This window comes from Anomaloglossus baeobatrachus, chromosome 4 (genome assembly GCF_048569485.1).
Source record: "Anomaloglossus baeobatrachus isolate aAnoBae1 chromosome 4, aAnoBae1.hap1, whole genome shotgun sequence".
Classification (NCBI taxonomy): domain Eukaryota; kingdom Metazoa; phylum Chordata; class Amphibia; order Anura; family Aromobatidae; genus Anomaloglossus; species Anomaloglossus baeobatrachus.
This window is the reverse complement of record NC_134356.1, coordinates 406,678,167-406,690,998: the sequence shown is the minus strand read 5'-3', so window position 1 is coordinate 406,690,998 and position 12,832 is coordinate 406,678,167.

Here is a 12,832-nt window from a genome sequence, read left to right as displayed (position 1 = left end):
CCACTCACTAACCCTGGTTAGTACACACAACCCCTCTCTTAGTGGTTCCTTCCTGGAGGTGTCATAAACATCCACACACTGACCATGTGCCAAACAACCAGTCTTTATTAGAGATGAGCGAACCGGTCGCGGTTCGGCTCGAGGTTGGTTCGCCAAACGGAGCTCCCGTTCGAGTTCGGTTCGTCGAACGTTCGACGAACCGAACTTGAACTGCATAGGAAACAATGGCAGGCAATCACAAACACATAAAAACACCTAGAAAACACCCTCAAAGGTGTCCAAAAGGTGACAAACAACTCACAACACAACACAAACACATGGGAAAGTGACAAGGACAAATTCTCATGTGAAAACAAAACAGCGTTACGAGGAAAAAGAGGATGAAACACAGATATAGGCATGGCATGCCCTTCTAAAATCATGTAAAACACCGCAAGGTGACTCCAAGCGGAGTCTCCCTTTTTTCCAAAAATTGGGCCACACAGACACCCCTTCAGTGGCAGCACTTGTGCCCCAGTTGTACACTTCACAGCTAGATTTGCATCAAGCACATTCAAAAATACGCCATACTTAACCGTCCCCAGGATGACACCGGGGTAGGTAGCAAAGTCTTTCCTGATCCCAGCTCTGTTCATCTTGGCTTCTTTTAAAAACAATGTAAGCAAGGGTTACTCCAAGCGGAGTCTCCCTTTTTTCCAAAAATTGTGCCCCACACACACCCACCCATTCAGTGGCAGCACTTGTGCCCTAGTTGTACACTTCACAGCTAGATTTGCATCAAGCACATTCAAAAATACGCCATACTTAACCGTCCCCAGGATGACACCGGGGTAGGTAGCAAAGTCTTTGCTGAACCATGACTTGTTCATCTTGGCTTCTTTTAAAAACAATGTAAGCAAGGGTTACTCCAAGCGGAGTCTCCCTTTTTTCCAAAAATTGGGCCCCACACACACCCACCCCTTCAGTGGCAGCAGTTGTGCCCCAGTTGTACACTTCACAGCTAGATTTGCATCAAGCACATTCAAAAATACGCCATACTTAACCGTCCCCAGGATGACACCGGGGTAGGTAGCAAAGTCTTTCCTGATCCCAGCTCTGTTCATCTTGGCTTCTTTTAAAAACAATGTAAGCAAGGGTTACTCCAAGCGGAGTCTCCCTTTTTCCAAAAATTGGGCCCCACACACACCCACCCCTTCAGTGGCAGCAGTTGTGCCCTAGTTGTACACTTCACAGCTAGATTTGCATCAAGCACATTCAAAAATACGCCATACTTAACCGTCCCCAGGATGACACCGGGGTAAATTTGCATCAAGCACATTCCAAATCCACAAGCATTTACTCTCCCCAGGATGACACAGGGGTAGTAAATTCCTGGTGGATCCATGACTTGTTCATTTTGATGAACGTTAGTCTGTCCACATTGTCACTGGACAGACGCGTGCGCTTATCTGTCAGCACACACCCAGCAGCACTGAAGACACGTTCAGAGACAACGCTGGCAGCTGGACACGACAAAATCTCCAAGGCGTAACTGGAGAGCTCTGGCCATTTTTCTAGATTTGAAGCCCAAAATGAGCAAGGCTCCATTTGCAAAATCATGGCATCGATGTTCATTTGGAGATACTCCTGTATCATCCTCTCCACCCGTTGACTATGTGTCAGACTTGTTGTCTCTGGGGGCCTTGCAAAGGAGGGTCTAAAAAAATTATGAAAAGATTCCATAAAATTGCTGTTACCAGCACCAGATACGGTGCTGCTGGTACGGTTAGACTGTTGAAGATGACGAGACCGTCCCATGTTTGTCAAGTTACAACTGGGAGATTCACTCCCTGCACCTGCACGGTTGTTTGGTGGAAAAGCCGAGCTAAGATCGAGTAACAGCTTCTGCTGATACTCCTGCATACGTGCGTCCCTTTCTATGGCTGGAATTATGTCACAAAATTTGGACTTGTACCGGGGATCTAATAGTGTGGCAATCCAGTAGTCATCATCACTTCTAATTTTGACAATACGAGGGTCATGTTGGAGGTAGTGCAACAAGAAGGCACTCATGTGTCTTGCGCAGCCATGCGGACCAAGTCCATGCTGTGTTTGTGGCATAGAGGTGCTACCCGTTCTTTCTTCCTCTGACATCTCCCCCCAACCTCTTTCAACTGAAATTTGACCAAGGTCTCCCTCATCCGCTGAGTCTTCCATGTCCATGGACAGTTCGTCCTCCATTTCTTCATGTTCTCCTACACCTTCCTCAACATTTCGCCTGCTACTATGCGCCCTTGTTGATTCCTGTCCACCATGGTCCCATGCCTGCTGCGTTGGTGATGATGAACGTCTGGACCTTGGTGATGTTGTTGTCCCTTGCGCATATGAATCCTTCTGTAGTTCCTCCCCTTCCTGTTGTCCCACCCCCTGACTCCAAATAGTGTTTAGCGTGTGCTGCAGCATGTAAATGACTGGAATTGTCATGCTGATAATGGCATTGTCAGCGCTAAACATATTCGTTGCCATGTCGAAACTGTGCAGAAGGGTGCATAGGTCTTTGATCTGAGACCACTCCATCAGGGTGATCTGCCCCACCTCTGCATCTCGTTGGCCCAGGCTATACGTCATGACGTATTGCACCAGGGCTCGGCGGTGCTGCCACAGTCGCTGTAACATGTGGAGAGTCGAATTCCAGCGTGTCGCCACATCGCATTTCAGGCGATGAACCGGCAGGCCGAAAGACTTCTGGAGCGATGCAAGTCGCTCAGCTGCGGCGGTTGAACGGCGGAAGTGAGCAGACAGTTTTCGTGCCCTGGTCAGAAGGCCATCTAGGCCGGGATAGTGTGTTAAAAATTGCTGGACAACAAGGTTCAACACGTGAGCCAAACAAGGCACGTGTGTCACCTTGCCCAGGCGAAGGGCCGCACCCAGGTTTGCAGCATTGTCGCACATGGCCTTACCAGGCTGCAGGTTGAGTGGAGACAACCATTTATTAAACTCGGACCGCAGAGCTGACCACAACTCCTCAGCTGTGTGACTCCTATTCCCAAGACATGTCACGTTAAAGACCGCCTGATGCCGTTGCGCTCTGCTGCCAGCATAGTAATGAGGGGTGCGTGATTCATTCTGCGCAGTGAGAACGCTGGTTGCCTGACCAGGCAGGCTTGGGGCGGAGGTGGAGGACCCAGATGAGGTGGAGGAGGCAGAAGCAGTGGCGGAACTTAGACAGACAGAGGATTGACACACAAGTCGTGGGGACGGCAAGACTTGTGCAGCAGACCCTTCACCATCTATCACCATTTTTACCCAGTGCCCAGTCAGCGACATGTAACGTCCCTGTCCATGCTTACTGGTCCAAGTATCGGTGGTGAAATGCACCCGTTCACACACAGAGTTTCTCAAGGAAGCGGTGATGTTGTGTGCGACATGCTGGTGTAGCGCGGGCACACCTTTCTTAGAGAAGTAGTGGCGACTAGGCATCTGGTACTGGGGCACAGCGACAGACATAAGGTCTCTAAAATCCTGTGTGTCCACTAGGCGGAAAGGCAGCATTTCGGTGGCCAAGAGCTTTCAGAGGGATAGAGTCAACCTCTTAGCTTTGTTATGGGTCGCAGGAAATGGCCTTTTATTTGACCACATCTGAGGGACAGAGATCTGGCTGCTGTGTGTAGACGGTGTTGAGTAGGGTGTCCCTGGAAAAATGCAGGTTTGTGAGGAAAGTGCAGGCGGAGACATGATGTTGCCTTCATCCAACGTTGGTGCTATCGATGTCTGAGAGAGCTGTACACACTCACTTGTTTCCCCTTCCAAACCAACTGACGACCTACCAAGCAAACTGCCTGTTGCGGTTACAGTGGTGGAAGTTGTGCATGGAAAACCAGGTGTGACAGCTGTCCCCACAGTCCTAGAAGATGAAGAGCGTGCGGATGCACTGGAAGGGGCAGGCTGTGGATGGTTAGCTCCGCTAGGCCGCATTGCAGCACGGTGAACTTCCCACTGGGACCTATGATATTTATTCATGTGACGATTCATGGAAGAAGTTGTCAAACTGCTGAGGTTTTGACCTCTACTAACAGAATCACGGCAAATTTTACACATCACATAATTTGGGCGATCTTTTTCTATGTCAAAAAAGGACCAGGCTAGGCAAGGCTTAGAGGGCATGCGACCTGCTGAGCCCCCCCGACTAGTGCTCAGAGGCAGAGTGGTGGCTGATGATGCAGTTGTAGACGTGCTACCAGTGCTCCGACTCTGTCCAGGAAGGCGCAAGGTAACTTCGTCGTCGGTTGCATCCTCCTCCACCGCCTCTGTTGACCTCCTCGAGTGCCTGACTGGGGGTTGACAGTAGGTGGGATCTAGAACTTCATCATCAATTGTTGTGTTTGCACTCCCCTCCCCCTCAGACCGAGCCTCTTCTTGCCCTGACCGAATATTTAAGTTGTCATCCCAATCTGGTATCTGCGTCTCATCGTCATCAGTATGTTCCTCATTGTCTATAACCACAGGTGTTACAGTTTGTGACAAAGGGTCAACATTATGCTCAGAAACTTGGTCCTCACGGCCTGAATCAGAGTCACAAAGGTTCTGGGCATCACTGCAGACCATTTCCTGGTCTGTACTCACTGTAGCTTTTGAGCAGACCTCTGATTCCCAGGCTATAGTGTGACTGAACAGCTCTGCAGACTCAGCCATCTCAGTTCCACCATACTGTGCAGGGCTGATGGAGACTTCAGAGCTGGGAGAAAGCAAGTTTGATTGGGATGACAACTCAGAGGACTGGTGTTTTTTGGATGCGGTACTTGAAGTGGCTGAGAGGGCACTTGTTGGACCACTTGAGATCCATTCAAGCATTTTCCTTTTTTGGCCATCATCTACCTTTGTTCCTGTTGTTCGTGTCCGTAAAAAAGGGAGCACATCGGATTGTCCACGGTAAGTAGTAGACATCTTACTTTTGCTGGTAGATGGTCTATCTTCAGCAGATGATAATGGAGCTTTGCCGCCTTCCCCACGGACAAACCCTTTTTTTCCTTTTCCACCACGCCTCTTCCCCTTTCCACCAGCATCTGTCATTTTGCCACTCATGTTGATTGCGACAAGATTGTGCACTGAAAATGTGGTAGTAAAAATTGAGAGGTGGTGTAGATTGCAGCGGTGGTCTAGCTTTATTAACAGCAGAATAATAAAGAATAAATATCCCTGACAATGCAACTACGGCCCTTAAACTGGCAGCATAAATTGCTAGTATAATGGCTTAGTTATAATGAGTTGGAGTGTGCAATGCAGGCAGACGTGCTGCAAATATCTTTGCACTAGTGGGACTATACAGAAGTCCAATAGCCACGTTTAGGATGCCACTAGGTTCACTCAGTGCTTGCTAGTATAATGGCTTAGTTATAATGAGTTGGAGTGTGCAATGCAGGCAGACGTGCTGCAAATATCTTTGCACTAGTGGGACTATACAGAAGTCCAATAGCCACGTTTAGGATGCCACTAGGTTCACTCAGTGTTTGCTAGTATAATGGCTTAGTAACAATGAGTTTGAGTGTGCAATGTAGGCAGACGTGCTGCAAATATCTGTGCACTAGTGGGACTATACAGAAGTCCAATAGCCACGTTTAGGATGCCACTAGGTTCACTCAGTGTTTGCTAGTATAATGGCTTAGTAACAATGCGTTTGAGTGTGCAATGCAGGCAGACGTGCTGCAAATATCTTTGCACTAGTGGGACTATACAGAAGTCCAATAGCCACGTTTAGGATGCCACTAGGTTCACTCAGTGTTTGCTAGTATAATGGCTTAGTTATAATGAGTTGGAGTGTGCAATGCAGGCAGACGTGCTGCAAATATCTGTGCACTAGTGGGACTATACAGAAGTCCAATAGCCACGTTTAGGATGCCACTAGGTTCACTCAGTGTTTGCTAGTATAATGGCTTAGTTATAATGAGTTGGAGTGTGCAATGCAGGCAGACGTGCTGCAAATATCTTTGCACTACTGGGACTATACAGAAGTCCAATAGCCACGTTTAGGATGCCACTAGGTTCACTCAGTGTTTGCTAGTATAATGGCTTAGTTATATCGAGTTGGAGTGTGCAATGCAGGCAGAGGTGCTGCAAATATCTTTGCACTACTGGGACTATACAGAAGTCCAATAGCCACGTTTAGGATGCCACTAGGTTCACTCAGTGTTTGCTAGTATAATGGCTTAGTTCTAATGAGTTGGAGTGTGCAATGCAGGCAGACGTGCTGCAAATATCTTTGCACTACTGGGACTATACAGAGGTCCAATAGCCACGTTTAGGATGCCACTAAGTTCACTCAGTGTTTACTAGTATAATGGCTTAGTAACAATGAGTTTGGGTGTGCAATGCAGGCAGACGTGCTGCAAATATCTGTGCACTAGTGGGACTATACAGAAATCCAATAGCCACGTTTAGGATGCCACTAAGTTCACTCAGTGTTTGCTAGTATAATGGCTTAGTAACAATGAGTTGGAGTGTGCAAAGGGCAGGAGTATACAGTGGCAGGGTTGTGGGTCTCTGGGTAGAGGAAAGGAAGCCTGCCTTTCTATCCCTCCTAATGGGGAAATGCAGCAAGGAAATCCCTGACCTTAGCTACACAGACGCTGTCTCTGTTTTCAGGACCTGTCACCTATGGCTCTGACCCTGCCGGTATGAGCCCTTAAAAGGACTGATAGAAAGTGCTATCCCTAAGCTGTCCAGCGCTGTGTATGGAGCGTAATACAGCTGTATCGGCAATAGGAGCTGCGCCAGTGATGTCTGACACCAAGGACGCAGAAGAGATAATGGCGTCCGGACGGGCAGATACTCGTTTTTATAATGCAGGGACATGTGACATGGACATCCTATCACACATGCCGTTGCTTCTCTGGCTAAAAGTCCACTTAGCTGTGTGTGTGTCTGGGATTGGCTCACATGCTGGCCCTCCCCACTACACGCGCGCGCTTAGGGAAGGAAGACAAGGAAAAAAAAAAAAATGGCGATCGCCATTATACATACAGCAGTGATCTGAATGCGCTGTTCCCGCACACTATACACTGAAATGTCATAATAGTGTGAGTCACAGAGTGACTTACACTATTACAGCGGAAAGCCAGCTAGGAATTAGCTGTTTTTTTTGCTGCTAGAACCGTTCTCGAACGTATCTAGAACTATCGAGCTTTAGCAAAAAAGCTCGAGTTCTAGTTCGATCTAGAACAGCCTCCAAAATCACTCGAGCCGCGAACTGGAGAACCACGAACCGCGCTCAACTCTAGTCTTTATCTTGACATATGAGACACACCAATGGGCAGGCGACCTTGTATCCTACAGCACCAATGCTGCAATGCTGAGTCCCCATGATTCCAGGCCACACCGCCCCACAGGCACAAAACCACAAGTGTGGACCAGCACTCCTCCCATTGACACAGGCATTTTTAATTAGCAGGAGACTGTTAGAGGGGATTCTGCGTACTTTTGCTTTCAGTTCAGTCTTGGAGCTGTTGAAAGTGAGTTGTCCAGCTCCTTTTTCTAGGTATAAACCTACAACTTCCCTTACTATATTATATTATTATATATTATTATTATATATTATATTATATAGGGAAGGTCTAAATTTAAACAACCAAACCAGTGACCAATCCCCCAATTAGCAATATACAGTCATATGAAAAAGTTTGGGCACCCCTATTAATGTTAACCATTTTCTTTATAACAATTTGGGGTTTTGCAACAGCTATTTCAGTTTCATATATGTAATAACTGATGGACAAAGTAATATTTCTGGATTGAAATGAGGTTTATTGTACTAACAGAAAATGTGCAATCCGCATTTAAACAAAATTTGACTGGTGCAAAAGTATGGGCACCCTTATCAAGTTCTTAATTTGAACACTCCTAACTACTTTTTACTGACTTACTAAAGCACTAAATTGGTTTAGTAATCTCATTGAGCTTTGAACTTCATAGGCAGGTGTATTCAATCATGAGAAAAGGTATTTAAGGTGGCCACTTGCAAGTTGTTCTCCTATTTGAATCTCCTATGAAGAGTGGCATCATGGGCTCCTCAAAACAACTCTCAAATTATCTGAAAACAAAGATTATTCAACATAGTTGTTCAGGGGAAGGACACAAAAAGTTGTCTCAGAGATTTAAACTGTCAGTTTCCACTGTGAGGAACATAGTAAGTAAATGGAAGGACACAGGTACAGTTCTTGTTAAGCCCAGAAGTGGCAGGCCAAGAAAAATATCAGAAAGGCAGAGAAGAATGGTGAGAACAGTCAAGGACAATCCACAGACCACCTCCAAAGACCTGCAGCATCATCTTGCTGCAGATGGTGTCAATGTGCATCGGTCAACAATACAGCGCACTTTGCACAAGGAGAAGCTGCATGGGAGAGTGATGCGAAAGAAGCCGTTTCTGCAAGCACACCACAAACAGAGTCGCCTGAGGTATGCAAAAGCACATTTGGACAAGCCAGTTACATTTTGGAAGAAGGTCCTGTGGACTGATGAAACAAAGATTGAGTTGTTTGGTCATACAAAAAGGTGTTAAGCATGGAGGCAAAAAAAAACGGCATTCCAAGAAAAGCACTTGCTACCCACAGTAAAATTTGGTGGAGGTTCCATCATGCTTTGGGGCTGTGTAGCCAATGACGGAACCGGGAATCTTGTTAAAGTTGAGGGTCGCATGGATTAAACTCAGTATCAGCAGATTCTTCACAATAATGTGCAAGAATCAGTGACAAAGTTGAAGTTACGCAGGGGATGGATATTTCAGCAAGGCAATGATCCAAAACACTGCTCCAAATCTACTCAGGCATTTATGCAGGGGAACAATTACAATGTTCTGCAATGGCCATCCTAGTCCCCAGACCTGAATATCATTAAACATCTGTGGGATGATGTGAAGCGTGCTGTCCATGCTCGGCGACCATCAAACTTAACTGAACTGGAATTGTTTTGTAAACAGGAATGGTCAAATATACCTTCATCCAGGATCCAGGAACTCATTAAAAGCTACAGGAAGCGACTAGAGGCTGTTATTTTTGCACAAGGAGGATCTACAAAATATTAATTTCACTTTTATGTTGAGGTGCCCATACTTTTGCACCAGTCAATTTTTGTTTAAATGCGGATTGCACATTTTCTGTTAATACAATAAACCTCATTTCAATCCAGAAATATTACTCAGTCCATCAGTTATTAGATATATGAAACTGATATAGCTGTTGCAAAAACCCAAATTGTTATAAAGAAAAAAGGTTAACATTAATAGGGGTGCCCAAACTTTTTCATATGGCTGTAGTTGGGAGGGCCACTGGTAAAGAAAAGCCCAACACAAGTACTTAGTGAAATACAAGATAATTTTATTAAATATAAGTGAAGTAAGGACAGACAGTGGTGGCGACCCAGATGGAAAAATCGCCAGACACAGAATTGCACAAACACCACCTGCTGATGTCATAGGACTGCTAGACACAAAGGGTAAAATATCAAAAACCCATTAGCCAAAGGGTGGGGAGATAATATAATATATAATAGACTGGTTATAGTCACCCAAGTGTTTATCTCCCTATGTGGGCCAAAGAACATGTCAAGAATTTAACATATTAAGGAAAAAATACCTTGAGACATGTTGGAGAGGTGCTAGCAGGCAAGGTATTTTTTCCATAGGGGCTGCAACGGAGCAGGTTGAGCCTCCGTTACCACTAAAACCGGTAGTGTTTAAGTAACGTTTAAGAAAAGTACCTCTAATAAACCTCTGGTGTCCTATAGCTCGGGGACGAGCTACGTTTAACCAAGGGGGAATGTGACGCCCTGGCCTATCAGGTCGACAGAGGGTATTGTGCAATCTGCCCTTCTGCACAGTATCCGCATCCTCCTTCGTTAAGGGTCCCTGACCTTTGGTGTTGCTAAGAACAAGCCAATCAAAAATCCTAGAAACACTCTGCACCACACACACCAGACACATCAATGGGTAGCCTGAAGGGAATAGGGCCGCCCACTTGGGGGGTTGATTAGGGAAAGTCAGGAGTGTCAGGAGACAGTGAGTTGTGGAGTCACTCTCGAGTGGAGAGGTCAGGAGCTGGGCTCCCTGTTAATATTAGGTGGCAGACGTTGGTCTGGGCCTGGCAGGAGCTTGAACCCCGGTCGCAGGGGATCGTGTCAAGGGGCACGGAACTGCCGAGGAGGGCAGCCGGCGGCCTTGAGCCATCTCCGGGCAGGGGCCAGGGCACAGCGGGGTATGTGGACCCTAGGCCGGGAAGTAGCTTCAAGCGTCCTGGTAACTTAGCCAACGAGGGCGAAGTCTTCAAGATTCGTTCTCCACCCGCTCCAAAATCGGGGTACTAGCGCAACGAAGGGGATAGGACTTTCCCAATACACAGTCCAGAAAATCCCAAGCATGAACCTTGAGAGCAAGCTCACTCCATTAGCCATACGGGTGAGCAGGACCCGACTAGTTCTATACTACAGGGGTCAACCAGTAAAGAAAGTACCAAGGGAAATGTCACAGGCTAACAAGCAACAACATCGGGCACGGCATCCAAGCGTGCTCCCTCCCTGCTACAGCGGTGCTCAGATTTTCGGTTTACAAGTTGTCGGTGTCAGCGTTATTGGACTGAGTGAGTACGCATTGACCCTTACCTCCCCAATGGCCTCCCCCTCACACCATCACCGAGCCCCGGGGCATTATTCCCCTACCCACGGAGGGGTTAAACACCTGGCTGCCATTCCATCGCCAGCGGGCGCTCCCAAGAGCAGCGGTGTTACTCCACCTTACCACACACCGTGGATGGTGTCACGAACTCTAAACACAAAATCCCCTGTAAATACCCCCCTTTTATTCTGAGTGACCGCGCGACCTCTCCTGGGTCCGAAGACCCCTAGAGCCACCGCGGATCCAGATCTGAGCAGTCTCAGCTGCTGACGCTGGGGCGGTACACTAGCATATATAAAGAAAGCTTTAGAAAAAGTATTTCTAAACATCCTTTATGTTATGCTAATAAGCACAGGGATTAGTCGCAAGGGTGTTAGTTCCTTCTTTCATTCCGCCCTCTTAGCATGGAGGTGTGCCGCCCCTGCAGCAGTCGAACCGCTCGGATCCAGGGTCTGCTGTGGCTCGAGGGTCTCCAGACCCGGGGGCTCACCGCCACTTCAAATGAAAAAGGGGGTATATTTACCGGGGATAAGAGTTTGTGATGCCACCCGTGGTTTGCGGTAAGGGGAGTACCGCCACTGCCGAGGGGAGTTCCCGGGGGAGATTGAGCGTGGCAGCCACATAACGTTCCCTCCACAGGTAGGGGGGCCCTGGGACTCTAGATGGTGAGTTTCTGGTGTAGGGGAGCGCAAGCAGCGGAGAACCACGTACTCACTCAGGCAGTGTTGGTGATGATGCGACCACATAGCAGACTCTGACAACAAGGTAAACCAAGTCTCTGGGTGCCGCTGCCCTCTTGGGGGAGCTCATCCGGGTGTCCATCCCCTCTGGTACTGCCAGGTGGTTCGGAGCATGCCTCCGTGCACAAATTAGAAGTGTTCTAGTGGCCCGTTGGCTTAAAGCTGTCCGTCTCCCACTCCATACTTGTTGGAAGTGGAGCTGCACTCTCAAGGGCTCACGCTTGGGATTTCCGTGGGCTGCGTGGGTTTGAAAGCCCTATCCCCCTTGTGCTAATACCCCTGATCTCTGAGCTTCTTGGGGACAGTGCATAAAGTCACTATCCTTCACAGGTTAGTTGCCGGGTTGCCTGAAGCTACTCCCCGACCTAGGGTCCTGTACCCCTCCGTCTTTCAGTCCCAGACCGGTTATTAGGCTCGAGCTGCTGACCGTCCTCCAAGACCGGGTCTAGACACCCAGTCTCAATACCCTGCAACCGGGTCTCCGACTCTTCCGGGCCCAGACCGCCATCTGCGACCCAACCTGTAACATACAGGGAGCCACCGCTCCCTGAGCTCCTCACTTCTCGAGGGCTACCACTACACTACCTACTTCTTTCCCACCAGTCTGCCTGACCCCTAGGTGGGCGCCCCTATTCCAGCTAGGCAGCCCACTGGTGTGCCTGACAAGGTGTGGTTTGAGGTGTGGTTGGGATTTGGACGCTGATGGAGGCAGTACCAATAGTTGGGAACCCAGAACCATGGGGGGTTGAGTCCTGCACTAAAGAGTAGAAAGTGCAGTACCCTGTGACGCCCTGACTAGTCCAGGGGCATCACATTAGCACACCCACAGAGACGTGCTAACATGGTATTCAATGCCCATTGCTCAGCGTCATCATCGGCAGTGACGTGTGTACCTGTTGTCACCACTTGTCAGACGCTGGGCTTAGGGTCAGTGCGCATGATCAGAATGCCCAACACTTCTGGTTATGCGCACTAGACCTCTCTGAAGCTGGGACGAGTACACCCGGCTTCATATTGTGCACAACTGGAAGTGCCGGGCATTCTGATCATGCGTTCTGAAGCGGTGACAACGGACACAGGTACGTATATCAACACTGATGACGCTGGGCAATGGGCATTAAATAGCATGTTAGTATGCCCCTGTGGGCGTACTAACATCCCAAGAGGGTGGAATGAGCACAGGAACTAATGCCTTGCAACTAGTCCCTTTGCTCATTAGCATATCATAAAGGATCTTTAGAGATACTTTTACTAAAGATCTCTTTATGTTTGCTGCTAGATGCTGGGGACAGCAATATGCACCCAGACCTGCTTGTGGTTATGGGTGCATATTGCACCTGACAGGTTCCCTTTAAAAAAATAACTAATTTGTAATGAGTGCACAAATATTTAAATGTTTGTGTAAAGTCTAGAGATGGGCCGAATAGGGAGATGATAGCCCCTTATGTTAAAAAGT